Source organism: Sapajus apella, unplaced genomic scaffold, assembly GCF_009761245.1.
Source record: "Sapajus apella isolate SASKATOON/1434 unplaced genomic scaffold, GSC_monkey_1.0 scaffold14, whole genome shotgun sequence".
In the NCBI taxonomy this organism is placed as follows: Eukaryota; Metazoa; Chordata; class Mammalia; order Primates; family Cebidae; genus Sapajus; species Sapajus apella.
In genome coordinates this window covers 10,906,287-10,924,118 of record NW_022436954.1, presented here as the reverse complement: position 1 = coordinate 10,924,118, position 17,832 = coordinate 10,906,287, and the positions used below count along the sequence as shown (strand labels likewise).

General features: G+C 40.6%; 1 pseudogene across 1 annotated transcript; it reads left to right on the top strand.

Annotated features, from left to right (window-relative positions):
• The first annotated feature begins 3,657 nt into the window (after positions 1-3,657).
• LOC116554971 lies at positions 3,658-14,135 on the top strand (annotated as a pseudogene). Its single transcript, XR_004270333.1, has 7 exons — positions 3,658-4,270; positions 5,498-5,658; positions 6,049-6,183; positions 8,401-8,457; positions 10,880-11,096; positions 13,035-13,135; positions 13,923-14,135. The product of XR_004270333.1 is annotated as a membrane-spanning 4-domains subfamily A member 6A-like (transcript).
• Positions 14,136-17,832: the final 3,697 nt, after the last annotated feature.

The window sequence follows — 17,832 nt, the reverse complement described above, 5'->3', positions numbered from 1 at the left end:
AGAGCTAGCTGCATCAGAGACTAGAGTTTTATTACTACTCAAATCAGTCTCCTGGAGCATTTGAGGAGCAGAGTTTTTAAGGATAACTTGGTGGGTGGGAGGAAGCCAGTGAGCCAGGAGTGCTGATTAGTCAGAGACGAAATTATAGGGAGTCAGGGCTATCTTCCTGCACTGACTCAGTTCCTGGGTGAGGGCTATAAGATCAGATGAGCCAGTTTATTGATCTTGGTGGTGCCAGCTGATCTGTCAAGTGCAGGGTTGCAAGCACTGATCTTAGGAGCAGTTTAGGGAGGGTCAGAATCTTGTAGCCTTCAGCTGCATGACTCCTAAACCATAATTTCTAATCTTGTGACTAATGTTAGTCCTACAAAGGCAATCTAGTCCCCAGGCAAGAAGAAGGTCTGCTTTGGGAAAGAGCTGTTACCATTTTTGATTAAACTATAGACTAAGTTTCTCCCAAAGTTAGCTCAGTCTATACCCAGGAATGAACAAAAACAGGTTGGAGGTGAGAAGCAAGACGGAGTCAGTTAAGTTAGATCTCTTTCACTGTCTCAGTCATAATTTTACAAAGGGAGTTTCAATCTCATGCTAAGTAAAATAAGCCATCACAAAAAGACAAGTACCGTATGATTCCTCTTAATAAAGAAGTTATTAAGAAATAATTTGTAGGCAGCTAGAAAACGTGTAAGTTCTCAGTGGAAATTTGCCTGTAATAAGAAGCAACCCCTGGAACCATTTCTTTTCTAACAGAAAAGGCAACTTAGAAAGCCAGACCGGCAAACTTTGATATCTAAATGTTGGCTATTAGAAACTAGGTCCACCTAAGATGGCCAAAATGGCAATTCCCACCCTATTCTCCTTGTCGCCACATGTGCCAGTGTGCAGTGTGATGGCCACCTCCAGATAACTCACGTGTGTGTTCAGGACATCACGGTGGCCCACACTTGCATATTAAGGTGAAAGACCCACATTTTTCATGGGCTACATGAATGACACCCCTGGTCAAACCAATCCCCTGGGTCTTATGCAATAACCAACTACTTTTCAGCCACACACAGGGTTTCTCTTTGTTCAGAGCCTCTCTCCCTCTGTCTCTGTAGGAGGAAGCTGTTTTCTTCTTTCTTTTTTCTTGCCCATTAAATTATTCGCTCATTAAAACCACTCCGCATGTCTCCATATCTTTTATCCAATTAGTGCAAGACCAAGGACTCTGGTCATCATCCAGTCATTGGAGCTGTATCGCTCTCACATGAGGTATCCAAAGTAGACATAGAACGAATATGGAACAGAACTTAGAACGGGGGTTACCAGGGATTACGAGCAGGAAGGAGAGTAGTAGTTATTTTTCAAGGGGTATACAGTTTCAGTTTTGCAAGATGAAAAAGTTCTAGAGATTTGTTACACAGCAATATGAACATAATTAATACTACTGATCTATATACTAAAAAGTGGTTAAGATAATGAATTATATATTTTATTTGACAATCTAAAATTTTTAAAATTAAACATTAAAAATTGATTTAAAGAGAATATTGCTTTATTTCTTGCATACCTGCCTTTACACAGAACACAACAAAAAGCCTTTTGCTCCTAGGTCAGTGGTTCTCAACATGGATGTGAGGGGATTTTGTTCTCCCGCCATCAAGAGACATTTGACAATATCTGATGATGTTTCTGGTTGTTACACACAGGGTGGGGTTGTGCTGGCATGGGCCAGGGAGTCGGCTGAGCATCCTACAGTGCCCAGGATAACCGCCTACCACAAACAATTACCCAGTCCGAAAGGGCATTGCAGCTTATTTGAGTAACATGTCCTAGATTATTAATCAGAATGTGTTATCGATATATCAGTGTTTTCCCTTCTAGTTAGGTTGGTAGAGTTCAGACTCTGGAAAAAAAAAAAAACTGAGAATGTAAAAGGCGGAATGAGTGTAAGCTGAAAGACAAGAGAGAGGAGTCTTGTTTGGAGCTCACTGAAGCCAAAATGGAAAAAAGGGAGGTTGGGGAGAGGAAGACAGTCAACAGACCACTTAGAGGCCATAATTCTGCAGGGTTCTGTGCTCAGCACCTTACATGTGTTGTCTCACATAATCCTTAAAATCAGAGATCATTTTAAATTAAATAGCACAGAAAGAAAAACAGAGTGGAGAGGGAGTCTTTGCTTGGGTAGCCAACTTTAACTGGTTTATTGGCACATTCCCCTAAAAAAAAGGGTTTTATTGCTCCTGACGTGGCCGGCTCCTGCTTAATCAAAGCTCAGGAGGAGAGCTACATTATGCTGTGAAGGTGGCAAAGATGCAGAGCACCCATGGGAAAAACAGCTGGCACTCTGAGAAAGGGGAAGGGGCACCAGGAGCTCAGGTGAGCGAGGTCAGAGGTGTTATAAGTAAAACTTCAATGCTGCAAAAGAAATAGCACTTGAAGATAAATCCTCTCAGAAAGGCAGTTTACTTCTATAGAAGGGTGTGGCTCACAGATGTAGCAATGGTGGCTGAATGTTTGGACAAGGGGGGAAAGGGGTACTTATGCCTCATGGGGGTCGTCCCTACTGCTGTGTCATTCCCCTATAGGCTAGGGTTAGACTGCACAGGCTAGACTAATCCCGACTGGCTATTTTAAAGAGAGCAGGGGTCCGAGCTGGAATGGCTGGGTGGGTGTTTTGGCCAGAAGGACAGTAACAGGCGGGTCACAGCAGGTAACCAGGGGTGATCTAGGTCAAAGAAGGTGACCAGGGCAGGTGACCAGAGCACGTAACTGGGATGCATCAGGACAGAGCCAGGGGCCGGGGGAACAGATTTGAAACTATTGATTAGAACCCGTGGAGAAGGTTGTTTACTGGAATTACAAGGAAGTTAAACCTTAAAATAGAGAATTAAAGAATAAGAGAGCTGAACATACTGACATACTGATTCTCTGAAGAGAAACTTGGGGTTCACTATAACAGGTGATTCTGCCCCTCTCCCCAGGCTTTCTGGGTGAGTCCATTCCCCTTCTCAGACTCATGGTTAGAACTTAAGTCAATTACATTTCATAGTGTCTATATCATTCAGACCCTGAGAATTAATCCAGCCTTTCTAAATGGCGCGTCTTAAGTCTTTTCTTCAATAGAAGAGTTAATGTTTTGAATTAAGTGCAGAACCCATGGGCCTCTGACGTGACAGTGATGGTTCAGGTTGTGTTTCTGGGTTCATTCTGCTAGCTGCCCCAAGGAAAGGAGAAAGGAAGCTTGCAGGGTGGGGCTGTGTAGTCACCTGGCTGACTCAGGTTTCCTTACCTGATACATTAAAGTCAGCTTCCAAAGAATGCCCAGCCGAGGGTTTGAAGTGGCACAGTGGCTCTGTCCTCACAAAACCAGCCTACGTGTGAGTTTGTCTAATTTGTTTAGGTCCTGCTAAATCTTTCCCATTTGTTCCTTCTCAAGCTTCACTACTTCCCTAGAGTAGCCCTACCTTTCCAGAGGGCAAAGATGTTGCCACAGAAAGACAGTAGCCAGAGGAGAAAGGTGACTTTAGGGTTGGTGGCAATTGGGCAATGAGTGTTGAAAGGCTGCTTTCAGCCTGCCAAGAGCTTGCTTGGGGAACTAGAAAAAGAAAAATAAATAAAATAAAAAACAAAATATATACATAAAAAACAAGTTTTTAAGAAAGGTTTTTTTCCTATATTCTATACTACTATTATTAGCTATGTATAATTGAATGTTAATTGAAAGCAATATCATCATTATTGCTGTGATTATTATGGTTACTTATATATGATAGAATAGTTATTTATATTGTAACTACCAGCAATATTACTATTATTAGTTACATATTATTGAAAGCATCAAAGCAGCATAGGCTTTTTATAAATATTTTTGCTCATCTTTGTGACAATTCTCCAGGGTTGGTATTGCTCCTCTATTTAACAGATTAGATAAATGAGGCTCTAAGACCAGACTGACCTAATAACAGGTAACTTGAACGTCTCAAAGTGGCAATTCACACGTAAATCTCCGTGACTCATGAATTATCACAGTCCTAAGTTGGTTCTTTTCATGATTTTTCTGAAGTTGCTAGAAGTTTACAGAAAGGAAGGGCCAGCACATTTCACAAATCTATAACCTGTAAGTATCACATCCTGTATAGCTGCGAACACTGGAATAAGGAAGGGCGGATGACTTTCAGAAGATGAAGGTAAGTAGAAACCATTGGTGGGACTGTCTAAGAACCCAGACACTGTCCAGCTCCCTGCTGGGAGCTTCTGAGGATTCAGCTGGAACCAACGGGCACAGGTAGGTAATGCTGAAAGACTTTTCTCATCTCACCACTCCCTTGCTGTAACCTCGCTGGAGAAGTAATTTGACTCGAAACTCCTTGACGGCAGTTAAGAGACACCAGGGCATTTTGGAGTGGGCAAATGGAAGAAGCATCCAGTTTTAACTGTTTCTTCTGCATTCTAACTGCATGATCCTGGTGAGTCACTTACTTAAGGTTGTGTAATTAATGGGAGCAGAGCTCTTGTCTCTTCAAATGTTCTTAGGCCATTTGCAAACAGGGCAGTCTGTGGGCCAAGAATGGTGCAGTGAAAAGAGATCCAAGCTGAGCTCAGCAACAAATACCATGGCCAACTTTGTCCTTATGCTGACAAGTGGAGGATCCAGGACGCGAGCCCATGTGTTACGACTCCAAGACTTGTTTTCATACCACTGCATGCAGCTACTTCTCCAGCCTGAGTAAACTCAGACTCAGGCTGGCGTTGCCAGGTGGGAAAGTAGGAAGAGGTAGAATAATCTAGAGATTTATGCAGAGGCTTCACACTCAAGGAAAGCTGGGATCCAAGACTGGCCTTAGAGCTTCCCAGCTGTGTGAACAGGGTTGAACAAGAAGGGTAACTGCAAATATTTCTTCAGCATTAGCTCTGTGCCATGCATATATGCAATGTGTATATTATTCACATTCATAACTTAAACTTTATATTGCATTTTCTAATTTATTACATGTTTTTACTAACTTACTAACATGTAGAGCTGTCGTAAGGATTAAAACCACTGCATGATAAGAACTAAGAGCATGTCTAGTAAAATATGATAAATGTATCTGCAATGAATGCTAATAAATTGTGTTAGACAAAAATAGATAAGCAGAGTTCATTTATTAGTCTAAAACATTCATCAAGTATATGGCAATATAACTGTTGTCAGTAAGACTAGGGGAAGGGAGATTGTTGCGTATTGCAAATTTTGCGAGACCATTTGCCTCTGGACATTGGGACCTCTCAAGATTCATGCTGCTGCCATCCTGTGATATATTTATTATCTATAATGGACTGTGTCAAACATTATGGAAAAATCCTCATGAAACCAAGGTTGTGTGGTTTTCACTGTTCCATACTATCAGTTTCTTTTTCTAACAGACAGGCCAAGTCTGGACTAATTGGCAGAAACTGACTTACCAGTTTTGCAGCCAGAATCTGAGATCTCTGTATTTTTTAAGAGTTAAATCTATTTTTTCTTCCATAGTTGGCAGTATCATCATGACATCACAACCTGTTCCCGATGAGACCATCATAGTGCCCCCATCAAATGTCACCAACTTCTCCCAAGCAGAGAAACCTGAAACCACCAACCAGGGACAGCATAGCCTGAAGAAGCGTCTACAGGCAAAAGTCAAAGTTATTGGGGTAAATCTCATTCAGAACATGCTGGAGGTGGGTTGGCAGAAGGGGGAAGGGATATTGTATGTTTTGGTACTGGACATCCATTGTGAGTGTCAAGACCCCTAAGTTTTGCCGGAGGGACTTAAGGGTAGAAGCCACCTGGAGAAAGCTGTCCCAGAACTTTTACACAAGAGGTTGTCTTAAAAGTATTTATTCCTGGCCAGGTGCAGTGGCTCATGCCTCTAATCCCAGCACTTTGGGAGGCCGAGGCAGGCAGATCAAGAGGTCAGGTGATCTGCCTGCCTTGGCCTCCCAAAGTGGTAGGGTTACAGGCATGAGCCAGTGCACCTGGCCTGGCAGGGTTACATTACAAATGCTGGTTTTAATCCTCAGTCCCCCTTTCTCTTTCCACAGATTATCCAGATCTTGTGTGGTATGAAGGTGTTAAGCTTGGGAATCATTTTGGCATCTGTTTCCTTCTCTCCAAATTTTACACAAGTGATTTCTACGCTGCTGAAGTCTGCTTACCCATTCATAGGACCCTTGTGGGTGAGGAGAGTTTCTGAAGAGGGAAGCATGGGAGAAGAGGGGAGGAAGATGCCAACAGCTTAAACTCTCCACCTGCCACCTTGCTATGTTCTGTCTGCAAGGAGTGAGGAATCCATGGTGAAACTTGCTCTCCTGTGTGTATAGTTCAGGGAGGACTCAGTGGGATAGGATGACAGGGGTTGCCTGATTTTGATCAATATCAGACTCAAATAAGCATTTCTTATAAAGATCATCATGTTTTTTACTTTATCATCTTGAGCTGTGATGAAGCTAGTGACAAAACATCCATAAATTAGGATAAAGTTGGAAAGGACCTTTTTATATTAAAAAAAAAAGAGCATCAATGGAAGACATCATACACTCACAGAAAAACCACAGAGATGCTTGCAGGGATTACGGAGGAAGGGAAACTTTCACTTGTGAGCTTTTTGAAAATGCTTTTACTGCATTGACTGATGCCCAGGGAAGGCTAAGCACTTGTCTATGTCCCAGTGATGGACTGGAAATTCCTCTGAAATAGCTGCAGGTCTGGGGTTTCAAAAGGACTTAGTAGTCCTTTTCTCAGAAAACTGCTTTCTCTTAGATTGAGGCTTTCTCATAATTAAGCTTCTCTTTCAACTTCCTGAAACTCCGTACCTGTTATTAGCTTATTTTTTACATTTGTTTATTTGATGCATCAAGAAGCCCACCTTTTTGTCTATCTTGTCCATTTTTCCTCTTTTATTATCTAAAGTTTCATTTGGATTTGGATCTCAAAGGTTTTCCCAAATGACCTTTTTTCTGTGTCAAGATCCATGCAAGGCTATTACATTACACTATATTACATTTTCGTCATGATGTCTCAGGCTCCTTTAGACTTGCTCAGATTTTCTTTTTCCTTGAGGATTTCGATAGTTTGGGGTAGTACTGGATGAGATTTTCATAGAATGTTCCTAAATTGGGGTTTGTCTGATATTTTTCTGATGTTTAGACTTGAGTGAATTTTTGGCTGATGATAACAGAGGTAAAGCACCATTTTCATCAAGTCACATCAAGGGTCATGCTACCAACTTATCGTCACTGATACACTTTACCTTGATCATGTGTTTGGGGTAGTGTTTTCCAGGTTTCTACGCTGTAAAGTTACTACTTCTTCCTCTCCTCTTTCTATAATCCATTCTTTAAAAGCAAGTCACTGGGCACAGTTCACCTTTGACAGGGCATCTAGTTGATATTTTTAAGGACTTGGGATTTGTTTATATAGACAAATAATTAAATGCCTGGGTCACAAAAATCACAACTTTTCTTTGAACTTTGTCCCCTTTTCTTTAACTGTCAAATAATTTTCTGTTCCTTAATGGCTCTAAATCTGCTAGATCATGAATACTCTAGAAGATGAAAATTTCTTTGATTGTGTAAACACAGCCTTGAAGGTTTTCTGCCATCCATTCTTGTCTTTCCTTCTGTTCTCATTGATCATTTTATCTTAAACTGGGGAGCCAGCAATGTAAGATCCACGTCTCTGACCTCCCTTATCTGTTAGCTTTTCCCATCTTTTATTTTCAAGAAAACCTTGTAACAACATTTCTCTGCCCTTCCAAAACACTGAAGAGGAGGGAGTATTTCCAAACTCATTTTTTTGAGGCCAGTATTATCTTGATGTCAAAGGCAGACAAAAACATACAAGAAATCTCCAGGTCGATATCCCTAATGAACATTGATGCAAAAATCTTCAACAAGATACTGGCAAACTGATTTCAACCACATGTTAAACAGATCACTCCCTATAATCAAGTGAGATTTATTCCAGGGATACAATCATGGCTCAACATACATAAATCAAATGTGATTAATCACATCGATAAAACGATGTATGAAAACCACATGATTCTCTCCATTTCTTTTATCTTTCCATACCATTGCTTTCATGTCGTTCTCTAAAGAACATCTTATACCAAAATTTTCTCATTTCATTAAGAAAACAAATGTTATTTCCTGGCTTTTAAGGTCTTCATTTTGTTTATTTTGATATATTTCTGCTATCTTTTTTTTTCCTGTTGCTATCTAAACACTATATGAGCAAACAGGATAAATCTATGTCTTTAAATGGGTCTTGCCTCATTGATGATTTGTTCCCCAGGGCTTTTCCCATGAGAGTTTTCTATAAACATCGTGATGGTGACATTGCAGTTTCTCTTTACGTGGAAACTCATCTGACCATTTTCTCTTTTATCTTAGTTTGTCATCTCTGGCATTCTATCAATTGTCACAGAGAAAAGGTTAACCAAGTTTTTGGTGAGTATGAGAACTATAACCCACAACTCAGTGGTTCAAAATGAAACTTAGAACTCATTAGGTCCAGTCTTCCTACTTTGAAAAGCTGAAAACTCAGTTCCAGAGCAGTTAGTTGTTAGAGTTAGTAGCTGCACCTGGATCCTCTGTATCCTTGTTCAGAGCACATTTTTCCAATTATTTTACCCTACATCAGAGTCTGCATTCGGGGAATTATAGCATCTTTTCAGCCGGTATCCAAGGATCTATCACAGAAAAATGTTGCTTATTTATCATGGTCTTTTAGTGATAATTGGCCTTCAAGTTTAGGTTTTCAATGGCAAGGAAGCTGACAGTGTTATAAAGAGGTCTATTGGTTGGGGTTCACTGTTTAAGCCCAGGTGTTACAACCCTTGAAAAAAATGAGTCAACGTGCTGCTTATGCATGGTACTATGTCTCATTCTTTCATCTGTCTCACCAGAAAGATAATACTTTTGTTTTGTTTGAGTATAAAGTTTTGCACCCTAAAAAGTTGTCCTTAGTCATTTGTATTGGCTAAGAAGAAAAAAAAAAAAAGCTTTACCTGCCTTTATCTCCTATTCCAGCAAAAACTAGGGTTGAAAGTGGCAGGGAGAGAAAGGCTGGATTATAGGCAAGAAGTGTTTCTTGTCTGTAAAGTTTCATTAAATCTTCACTCAATCCTATATCCCTCAAAGGGTTGATGTTGAAGATTATGTGAGAGAATGTCATATAATTTAATTGCACAGAAACTCAATTTGGTAACTGTGGCTACAAAAACTTCCAAAGCCATCAAGAAAAATCCCAATTCTTTTTTTCCCTCATTGGTATTTAGAGACTATTATTTGGAACCCTGAGTTACACTCCAAACTTTCTATGATGGAAATGAAATGTAACTTTCTGTAATGATGGAAATGTACGACAGTTGTACTGTACAACATGGCAGTCACGTGGCTACTGATGATGTGAAATATAGATAATACAACTTAATACAAATTTTACTTAAAATATAAATAGTCAGTGTGACTACTGGCAACAATATTGAGTATAGCCTGGCACAAGGGTAGTGTTTTCAGACTTCTAGGAGGAACTATCTGGGCCTCTTACCCCAGAGAACAATCCTACAGTGAACGTGCAGGAAGCTCAAGGATGCAGGATGTAGTCTCAGGGTGGGCTCAGACTCACCAGAGACATCCAGGCTTTAGTGAGTTCCCCTCTTGTCACACATTGTACCAGCCCTTTCTGAGATTGCAGAAGAGTGCCGTCTCAAGGCAAATCTAGCTTATTCTAAGAAATATATACTCTGGGCATCAGGACTACTACTGGCTACTAGGAGCCCCAGGAGTATATGCTTTAGTCATTATGTTGGGAAATCAGGGTCCCAAAGCATCAACTGGTGAGTTCCTAAAAGAAGAAGTGCCCATGTGGGATTAACTAGCACTCTACTGTACAGCTGTGGGGTGTGCCCTGGAGGCTGCCTACCTATAACTGTAGCTTTCAGAATGCTCTGAGCTCAATTCTCTTTTCTGTGTGAGTTGGAGTAGAAAGTAAGTCACTCTGAGATCAGTTTATTTATTCCCTTTCCTTTATGAATGTAGAAATGAGAACCAGAGTGAGAAATAAAACCAAGGAACTGAGTACCCAAAGGAACAAGCTAAGTCAAGTCTATATTGTGACCTCAGTTTCTTGACATCCAATCCAGACCTTTTTCTTCTACCTCCCGTTGCCTCCCACACATGACACCATCCTTGGGCCTGCACCTAGACGTCTGTCCACAGCCATCCCATGCTGCACTAAACGTGGCCAATCATATGCCTGCCCAGGTTCTAGGGCCTGCCTGAGACTCAGAACCATCCCTTCATACTCATGTTTCAGAGGTGTGCTTTTGAGAGAGGCAATGTGCACACAAGAGTGCACTATTAGGTTGGTGCAAACGTAATTGCAGTTTTCCCATTGAAAGTGGTGTCAAAAACAGAAATTACTTTTGCACCATGTTAATATACCATCCAACTTTTCTGTGTGGCTGATGCTTCCACAAGGGGTTTCTGAGTTGGCCAAGAGAGAAACTGCATCTGGTACATTGCCACCTTTGCTTTTGGTCACACTCATAGTAATTTTTCAGGCAAGCCTCATGGAGGCTCTACTACCAGTCCCAGAGAAAGAATTTAGGAGAGTAACATTCTCTACCACACCACTGACGTCCTGCTTAGGGGGAACCAGTTCATATATTCATTCATTAAGCCAAGATTTACCTTAGAGATTCAGAGATTTTTACTGGACACTGAAGAGGCATACAGCAATGAATGATCATTCCTAGACTTCCTGAGGGAGACAGATAATGGAATAACTTGCAACGTAACGGCAAAAAGGGGTAAGAGAGATTCGCAGATCATTGGGAATGATCCCTACCCAGCATTTCTCTTTCAGGTGCACAGCAGCCTGGCTGGAAGCATTCTGAGCACTCTGTCTGCTTTGGTGGGTTTCAGTATCCTGTCTGTCAACCTGGCTGCATTAAATCCTGCCTCACTGCAGTGTGAGTTGGACAAAAAGAGTACCAAATATACCAAGCAGACGTTTTCTTTATTATGATTATGAATCACCTTATACCATGAACTGCTGCTATAGAGACAAAGCCAGTCTGGCTGTAAGTATTTTATAGATGGGATGTTCCAATTTTATGGGGCTTCTGAAAGCTTTGGTTTCTTATTATTCCTTCCTTTGAAAATCTCTCTGCTAATTCTGGTTTCGGCATATGGAGGAAGGCCAGGGTTATATATTTATCAAAGGGGGACTACATGGATGAAATCAAGGGGATTACATACTAACAGAGTGGAATTGAAAATGTCAAATCAGGTTGATGATAAAAAACCAAAGCATATTTTGTAGAATTTCTTCATTATCAAACTAATTTTGGAGAGGCATAAATTATGAGTTTGTCAAACTGAGAATGTTGGTACGTAGAGTGGTGAATTCAGATTGGCAAACAGGGCAGAAAGACTCAGGTGACCAGAAAGTGCCAACAAAGAAACCTGGTATGTGTGTGTGGCAGGCGGTCAGTTTCGTCTAAAAAAACATCAGACTAAAGACTAGGAAATAGAGAATAGGAAGTAGGGGATTAGACGGTAAGGGCTGCTCCTTCTAATGATCACAATAATGAATAATACGAATCAGGTGAGACGGCAACATTATTTTGTTCTAACTGGAGTGTGATATATGAAATCAGGAGAAAAGAAATATAGGGAATTAGTGCAACTGAGAATGATTGCAGGAGAATTTTCTCTCTTTGGAAGAAGAAAAACAATGAAGTTTGGCTAACAGAAATAATATATGTCTGAAGTTGAAAGATTAAGGGGCACGTGCATGGTCAGCAACACATTGAAAGGAAAACAGGCAACGTAAGAGTAAAGCAGTTGCAGAATATTTATTGTCCTTCAATCATAAAAATAAGATCAGCCAAGAACTCAGTGGGAAGACGGACAGATAGAAAGATCTGGTCAAAGCCATGCTTGCACAGCACTCATTATAAAGTGGACCTTGCTCCCAGGGTAATGGTATAATGAGGAAAAAGTACAAGCAAATGAGGCTGACAGTAACTGGTACAAAGTAACACCTGGCACAGCCAATTCCACCTTGAAAAAAATTCTGGAGAGAAATTTGGGAGTGATAAAGCATAAATTCATGGTGGGATTATTTTACATTAGAAATAAGAGAGAGTCTGTTGAGATTGCTTGCTGGAGCTATTTCTAGATAATGGGCACAAGGTGTATCTTCTCTTCAATTGTGTGTAAATACCACAAAACAAAAGTTCATGTGATCAAATTATCTACCTTTATTATCAGATGGCCAGTTCTGCATGAAGATTGTCTCAGGACAGAAATGGTAGAACCCATCCTTTTGAATTGGTGTTGATGATTAGCAATTCTGACAGTTTACTACCTTCATTGTTTTTTCCAAGCCTTAAAGCCACCAAAGAAAACAAAAATAAAAACGTAAACAACAACAAAAACAACAAAAATATAACATATCCAGAGGGGTTCAGATACGTAGACAGGGATGTCAATACTGAATTTTACAAAGGGCTTATGCAGCCAAAACCTCCTTGATCCTCACAAATCCCTCAGATAGAAACGTTAGTCTGTATATTTGATACACGAGGAAACAGGAGCTAGAGAAAGAGAGAGACTTGTCCAGGCTTACATAGCTACTAAGCAGTAAAGGTGAGACTAGAATGGAGCTGCTGATTCTCAGTCCTGGGAGTTATGGCACCACTCTGCTTTCTTACTGAGTGAATAATGTCGTTAGAACTATCGATGTCTCAAAGAATTAAGAAACAATTGTACGAAGTGGATTAGTTGATTTAGTTATTACTTATCTTCCCTTCTCCTCTCAAAGAAATGAATGAGTGAAAGGGTTGAATTTAGATAATTGTGAGGTGTGGGAGGGGCAGTTTTGTTTTCCTGACGGTGTCCTTACTTCATCTCTAATGGTTGAGGTGGTCTTCAGCTTTATGGTCACCTCTCAACCAGGCGTGAAGGCTTCAGCTGACCCATGTGCCACCAATTTTTTATTTCTTGACTTTCAGGGAACTCTGTCTCTGATGTTGATTTGTACTGCAGTGGAGTTCTGCCTGGCTGTGCTCACTGCTGTGCTGCGGTGGATACAGACTCAGTCTGACTTCCCCGGGTGAGTGTGCTGGCTGGCCTCGCTTAATCTTGCCTCGTGCGTCTTATCTCTGTACTGTGTTGAGTATGTTGTCAAGAGTGGTAGAAGGAAACATCAGCCAGTTATGAGATACACGTGGGAGGTCATCACGGCGATGGAAGACTGAGAGGAAAGGCAGATGGCAGTTGAGTAGCTGACAAGCTGAGAGTTCACTGGATATGAAAATAGTTAAACATGAGAAATCAACTGGTTCCATCTTCCCATTTTGTCAATGGAGGGAATGAGACTCTGGGAAGTCAAATGACTTGCCTGCCATTATGCTATGAGTTCGTGCCTGTGCTGAGGACACTAGAACCTGGCTTGCCTCTCTCCTAAGCAGAAACAATTTCTGCCACAACCGCTAGTCTCTTGATTAGTATTGACTCGGTAAAGGGCATTTACACATGTGACTAGATCCAGTGAATGTCTTATGCTCTGCTTTTCCTCCTGGTGATCTTAAAATTTTTTTCCTCTTAAAAGATATATTAAACATGTATTGTTGAATCAAATTCCATAGGATACCACCCCTATGGACTCATGGCTTTATTTAGCTGAATTTAAAAGCCTTAATTTGTACAGAATTTTATTATAGAGAGTAGAATGAATACTAGGCTGATAAATTGCAATTATTTGAAGAACCTAGCGATCTGCTCTACTTATCTTGGATTAGCGAAGAATTCTATGTATACAATTGGAAAAAAGTGGCATATATACATGTATCTTGAATCTGAGTGAAGTCTGAAGACCTAACGTAGTTTGTTTCTTCTAGAGTGTGCTTTTCCTGCCTCACGGTTACATTGATAAATCGGTGTGTCCTCAAAGATGACTCATGACCCTGGATATGAAGAACCATTGACTTCTTAGGAAGAAAGGGAGAAGTAGTAATTGGAAAGTTGATTCTAATGATAACATGGAAAACCTAACCATTATCAAAAAGCAAACTTTAGTTTCCTACATGTAAACAGTTAAATTAATGAATATTTGTTTCAAAAGATTATTTCACTGTCATTAAAGGTATGTGTTCATTGGGGATCTCTTGATTTACCTGATATTGACTTCAGCAAAAGCACAGGGCTGTTAATTACCATTTGCTAGACTAGCCAAATAGTCATAGACATATCCCAGAAAACTAGGCAGGATGATGGTTTAACGGATCACAATGAAGCAAAGGATAGAACTTTTTCTTCTACCCCTTAGTTGTCAACAGCAGTTAACTGATTTGTTGTGGTGCGCAGACTCCACAGGTGCTAGTGATTTATCCCATGTATTTTACTCATTAGTGCATAAAGGCAAACGCCATAATGAAGTCTCAGGGTGTACGAAAGTAGCTGGCTTCAAAATAAAATCTCTGAGTGTATATTTCAATACTTATTTTGTTATTTTTTCCATTAAACTCAGAATAAGTCAACAATGACAGACATAAACCCAAATTTGAACTCCATTTTCTCCCCACCAGTATTCAAACAAAACTAATGAGTGAACAAATGCTAACCAGGAATATTTGCCTGTTAGGAAGAGAAAACCAGTTCATACTTATTTCCCTATTTCAAAATAAGAAAGACCAATTGTTTCAGTATAAATGTTAAGCCTCACCTTGCCCATACACATGCGCGCACACACACAAACACACACAGGTGTGAAAAAGTGTTTCAATTTTAAATGAACTTCCCTTATTTGGAAGATCTGGTCATGTTTCCCTTGCTCTGACCCTCTGTAGAAGAGGTCATACTCACTGTATCAGATATCCTGATACTCAAGACACTTCCTTTGTTCTTTTTTTTTCCAGTCTCAAACTGAACTGTCAGCTTCTTTGATTTTAGCTTTACCTTCAAACTCTGTTTCATTATGTCTTCTCCCTGTCCTTTGTACCCATCCCTGACACACACCATTTATTTTATTTATTTACCTATTGTGGACATTCAACTTTTATTGATACTTACCAGATATCAGACACTATGCTCGATGCCAGGGCTTCCAAAGTGAATAACATACATGATTTGGCTTCAAGAAATTTATAGTCAAATAAGGAAAACAGAGATGGCAGTGAAATTAGGGATGTCTACAGGACATTAACTGTTATTTGAGCACAGAATAAAGAATAACATCTTCTGCTTAAAAGAATGTAGAGGATAAACAGGTATGTTTGTGTGTGTGTATATGTGTGTGTGTGTGACAGAGAGACAGAATGTCCTTCCTTTGAAAGTCCACCCCCCCACTATCAATCACATGGTGCCAGCTTCTGCCACAGGATGGGACCTTTGAAGCACTGTCATTTGTCTGGGGTAATACCACAGGTTCGTTGTCTCATGCCAAGAAAATTGAAGACGTGGACATACAAGGAGTGAGTTTAAGAACAGAAGTTTAACAGATGAAAGAAAGAAGAGCACTTCCTCAAGCAGAGGAAGGGGTCCCGAATGGATTTCTGGGTTTGGGACAAGATGAGATTGGTTTTATAGATGAGTTTGAGTAGTTGTGTCTGATTTACCTTGGGTGTAGTGGATTGGTTGGACCAGGTGTGCTATTTACATAGTATGGGAAGTGCTGGCCATCCCACCCTAATCTTCCATTATGCAGATGGAGTCTCCACCTGGCCGGCATCATATTGCCTGATTTTTTACTGCACACGTGGTGAAAAGGGAAGAGAGAACCTCCATGTTGAATATACCTGGCTTCCATGTATCCCTTTTCTATTGGCACAGCTGCAGGCATTCACCTTTGCAAGCTTCTAGCTTGCATATCTATTCTTGCAGCTTGATTTTTCAGGCTGCTTTTCCTAGAAATTATTTGGGGGCTGCTTTTTAATAAAAGGAAAATATTACCAAGAACTCCCTTACCTTTGCTAACTGCTTAAATAATTTCTTTTTAACTCCTGTGTTATTCCTTCCCTCAGGAGTAGTAACCCTAACTGCTGTTAGAGGGTGTTGGACAAAGATTATTTCCGGCTAATTCCTGCTGAAAAAGGGCATAGAGTGGGGGACAGCAACAAGGGCTCCTCTTGAGATCTAAGGGTCCGCAGAAGAAAGGTGTCCACGTGTGGTTCTGTCTGAGGCACCATTTAAAGTTTGACTGCTTCTAGGCCAAAGAAATAAATTTTACAAGAAGGTTCAGAATATAGGGTTTCAATGAGTATTAAGTTACCATTATTAGTGGGGGTACTATAGGACATAACCATGACAGTAGAGTTTGATCCTGCTTAGCCACTTTAATGGAATACCCGTTTGCCTCCACCAGATGTCACTAACTTTACCAGAAGTGTTACTCACATTTTTCTTTGCCTAAGTGGCATTGAATTGGGTGGCTAGAGTAACTTTAGTGTTAACTTTGGTTATAGTTTTCCAGCAATTATTAATCTTGTCATAAAGATGATAATTAGGCAGAATATTACAGCAATTAGAATTTTCCAACCAGAATTCCACATTGCAGATGCCACAATGTTTAGCTGTATTGCAAATAGTAGAGGATGTATAACAATTCCCACAAAGGTGGTGTAGTAGGTCATTTCCACCTAAGATTTTCACTCACCAAGATATAGAGTTCTCTTTGGGGTTTTATGAAGTTACAAATGTAATCCCATGAATAAATAAAATCTACCTGCAAATACGCATTAAAAAGTTCTAATATCTGGCAGCAAATCTCAAGAGGAAAGGTAGAAATGACAAAAAGTATTTGGTGAGGTAAAGGTGTGACTGAGTAAGATGCGTAGCCCTTACTCATTTACTTATCTTTTATTAGTTTCAGTTTAAGATCTCCTATTTTTTTGTCACTGATATTCAGGACATTCCTCTGGGCTGTCAGGGGTTGCTCTCTAGCTTTCTAGGCTTTGACTGCAGTGTGATGTATCCAGGAATTGATACCTGTAACTTTTACTACTGAGGGGGTTGAAAGAAGAACAGCGTAGAGCCCTTCCCAGCTTGGGGTCAGGGAGAGAGAGAGTTCATCCTATTTGTCACACACTCACAGGAAGGTAACTCAGGGCCATTCAGGACACTGCTCAACCTCAGGCCACTTGGTCAAAGGGCCAGGATGTGCAGGATGAAGGATTAGAGCCTAAGTTCCCTGGCTTCAAGATAAAGCATATTCCTTTCACGCATATCTATGGTAGATTGAATAAACTTAGAAATGAAGATGCCAAAGGAAGGAAGGGGGCACAAAAGGAGCTGTGATGGTGTAGTGAAATGTGCCACAGGGAGCATCTTACCAGTAGCATACACACATATTAATAATAACTTAAAACACTGGCATTTATTTGAACCTCCCTCTTTGTTTCATATGTTAAAAACACTTCATGGGGTCAGGGGCAGGGGCTCAAGCCTATAATCCCAGGATTTTGGGAGACCGAGGCAGGCAGATACCTGAGGTCAGGAGTTCAAGTCCAGCCTAGTAGAAATATAAAAAATAGCCAGTGTAGTGGCATGAGCCTATAGTTCTAGCTATTCAGGAGGCTGAGGCAGGAGAATTGCCTGAACCCAGGAGGCAGAGGTTGCAGTGAGCCAAGATTGCACCATTGCACTCCAGCCTGGGCAGAAGAGCAAAACTAACATTGAGTCTTCAAGACGTTTAGTGTTCCAAAAGCATCCATGTTCAAACAAGGCTTGTTGACCTCATCTCCCAGTGTTCCATGACCCCCCTGTGACATACTACTGGGTTACCAATGTTGAACCAACACTGGACTTGTTTGT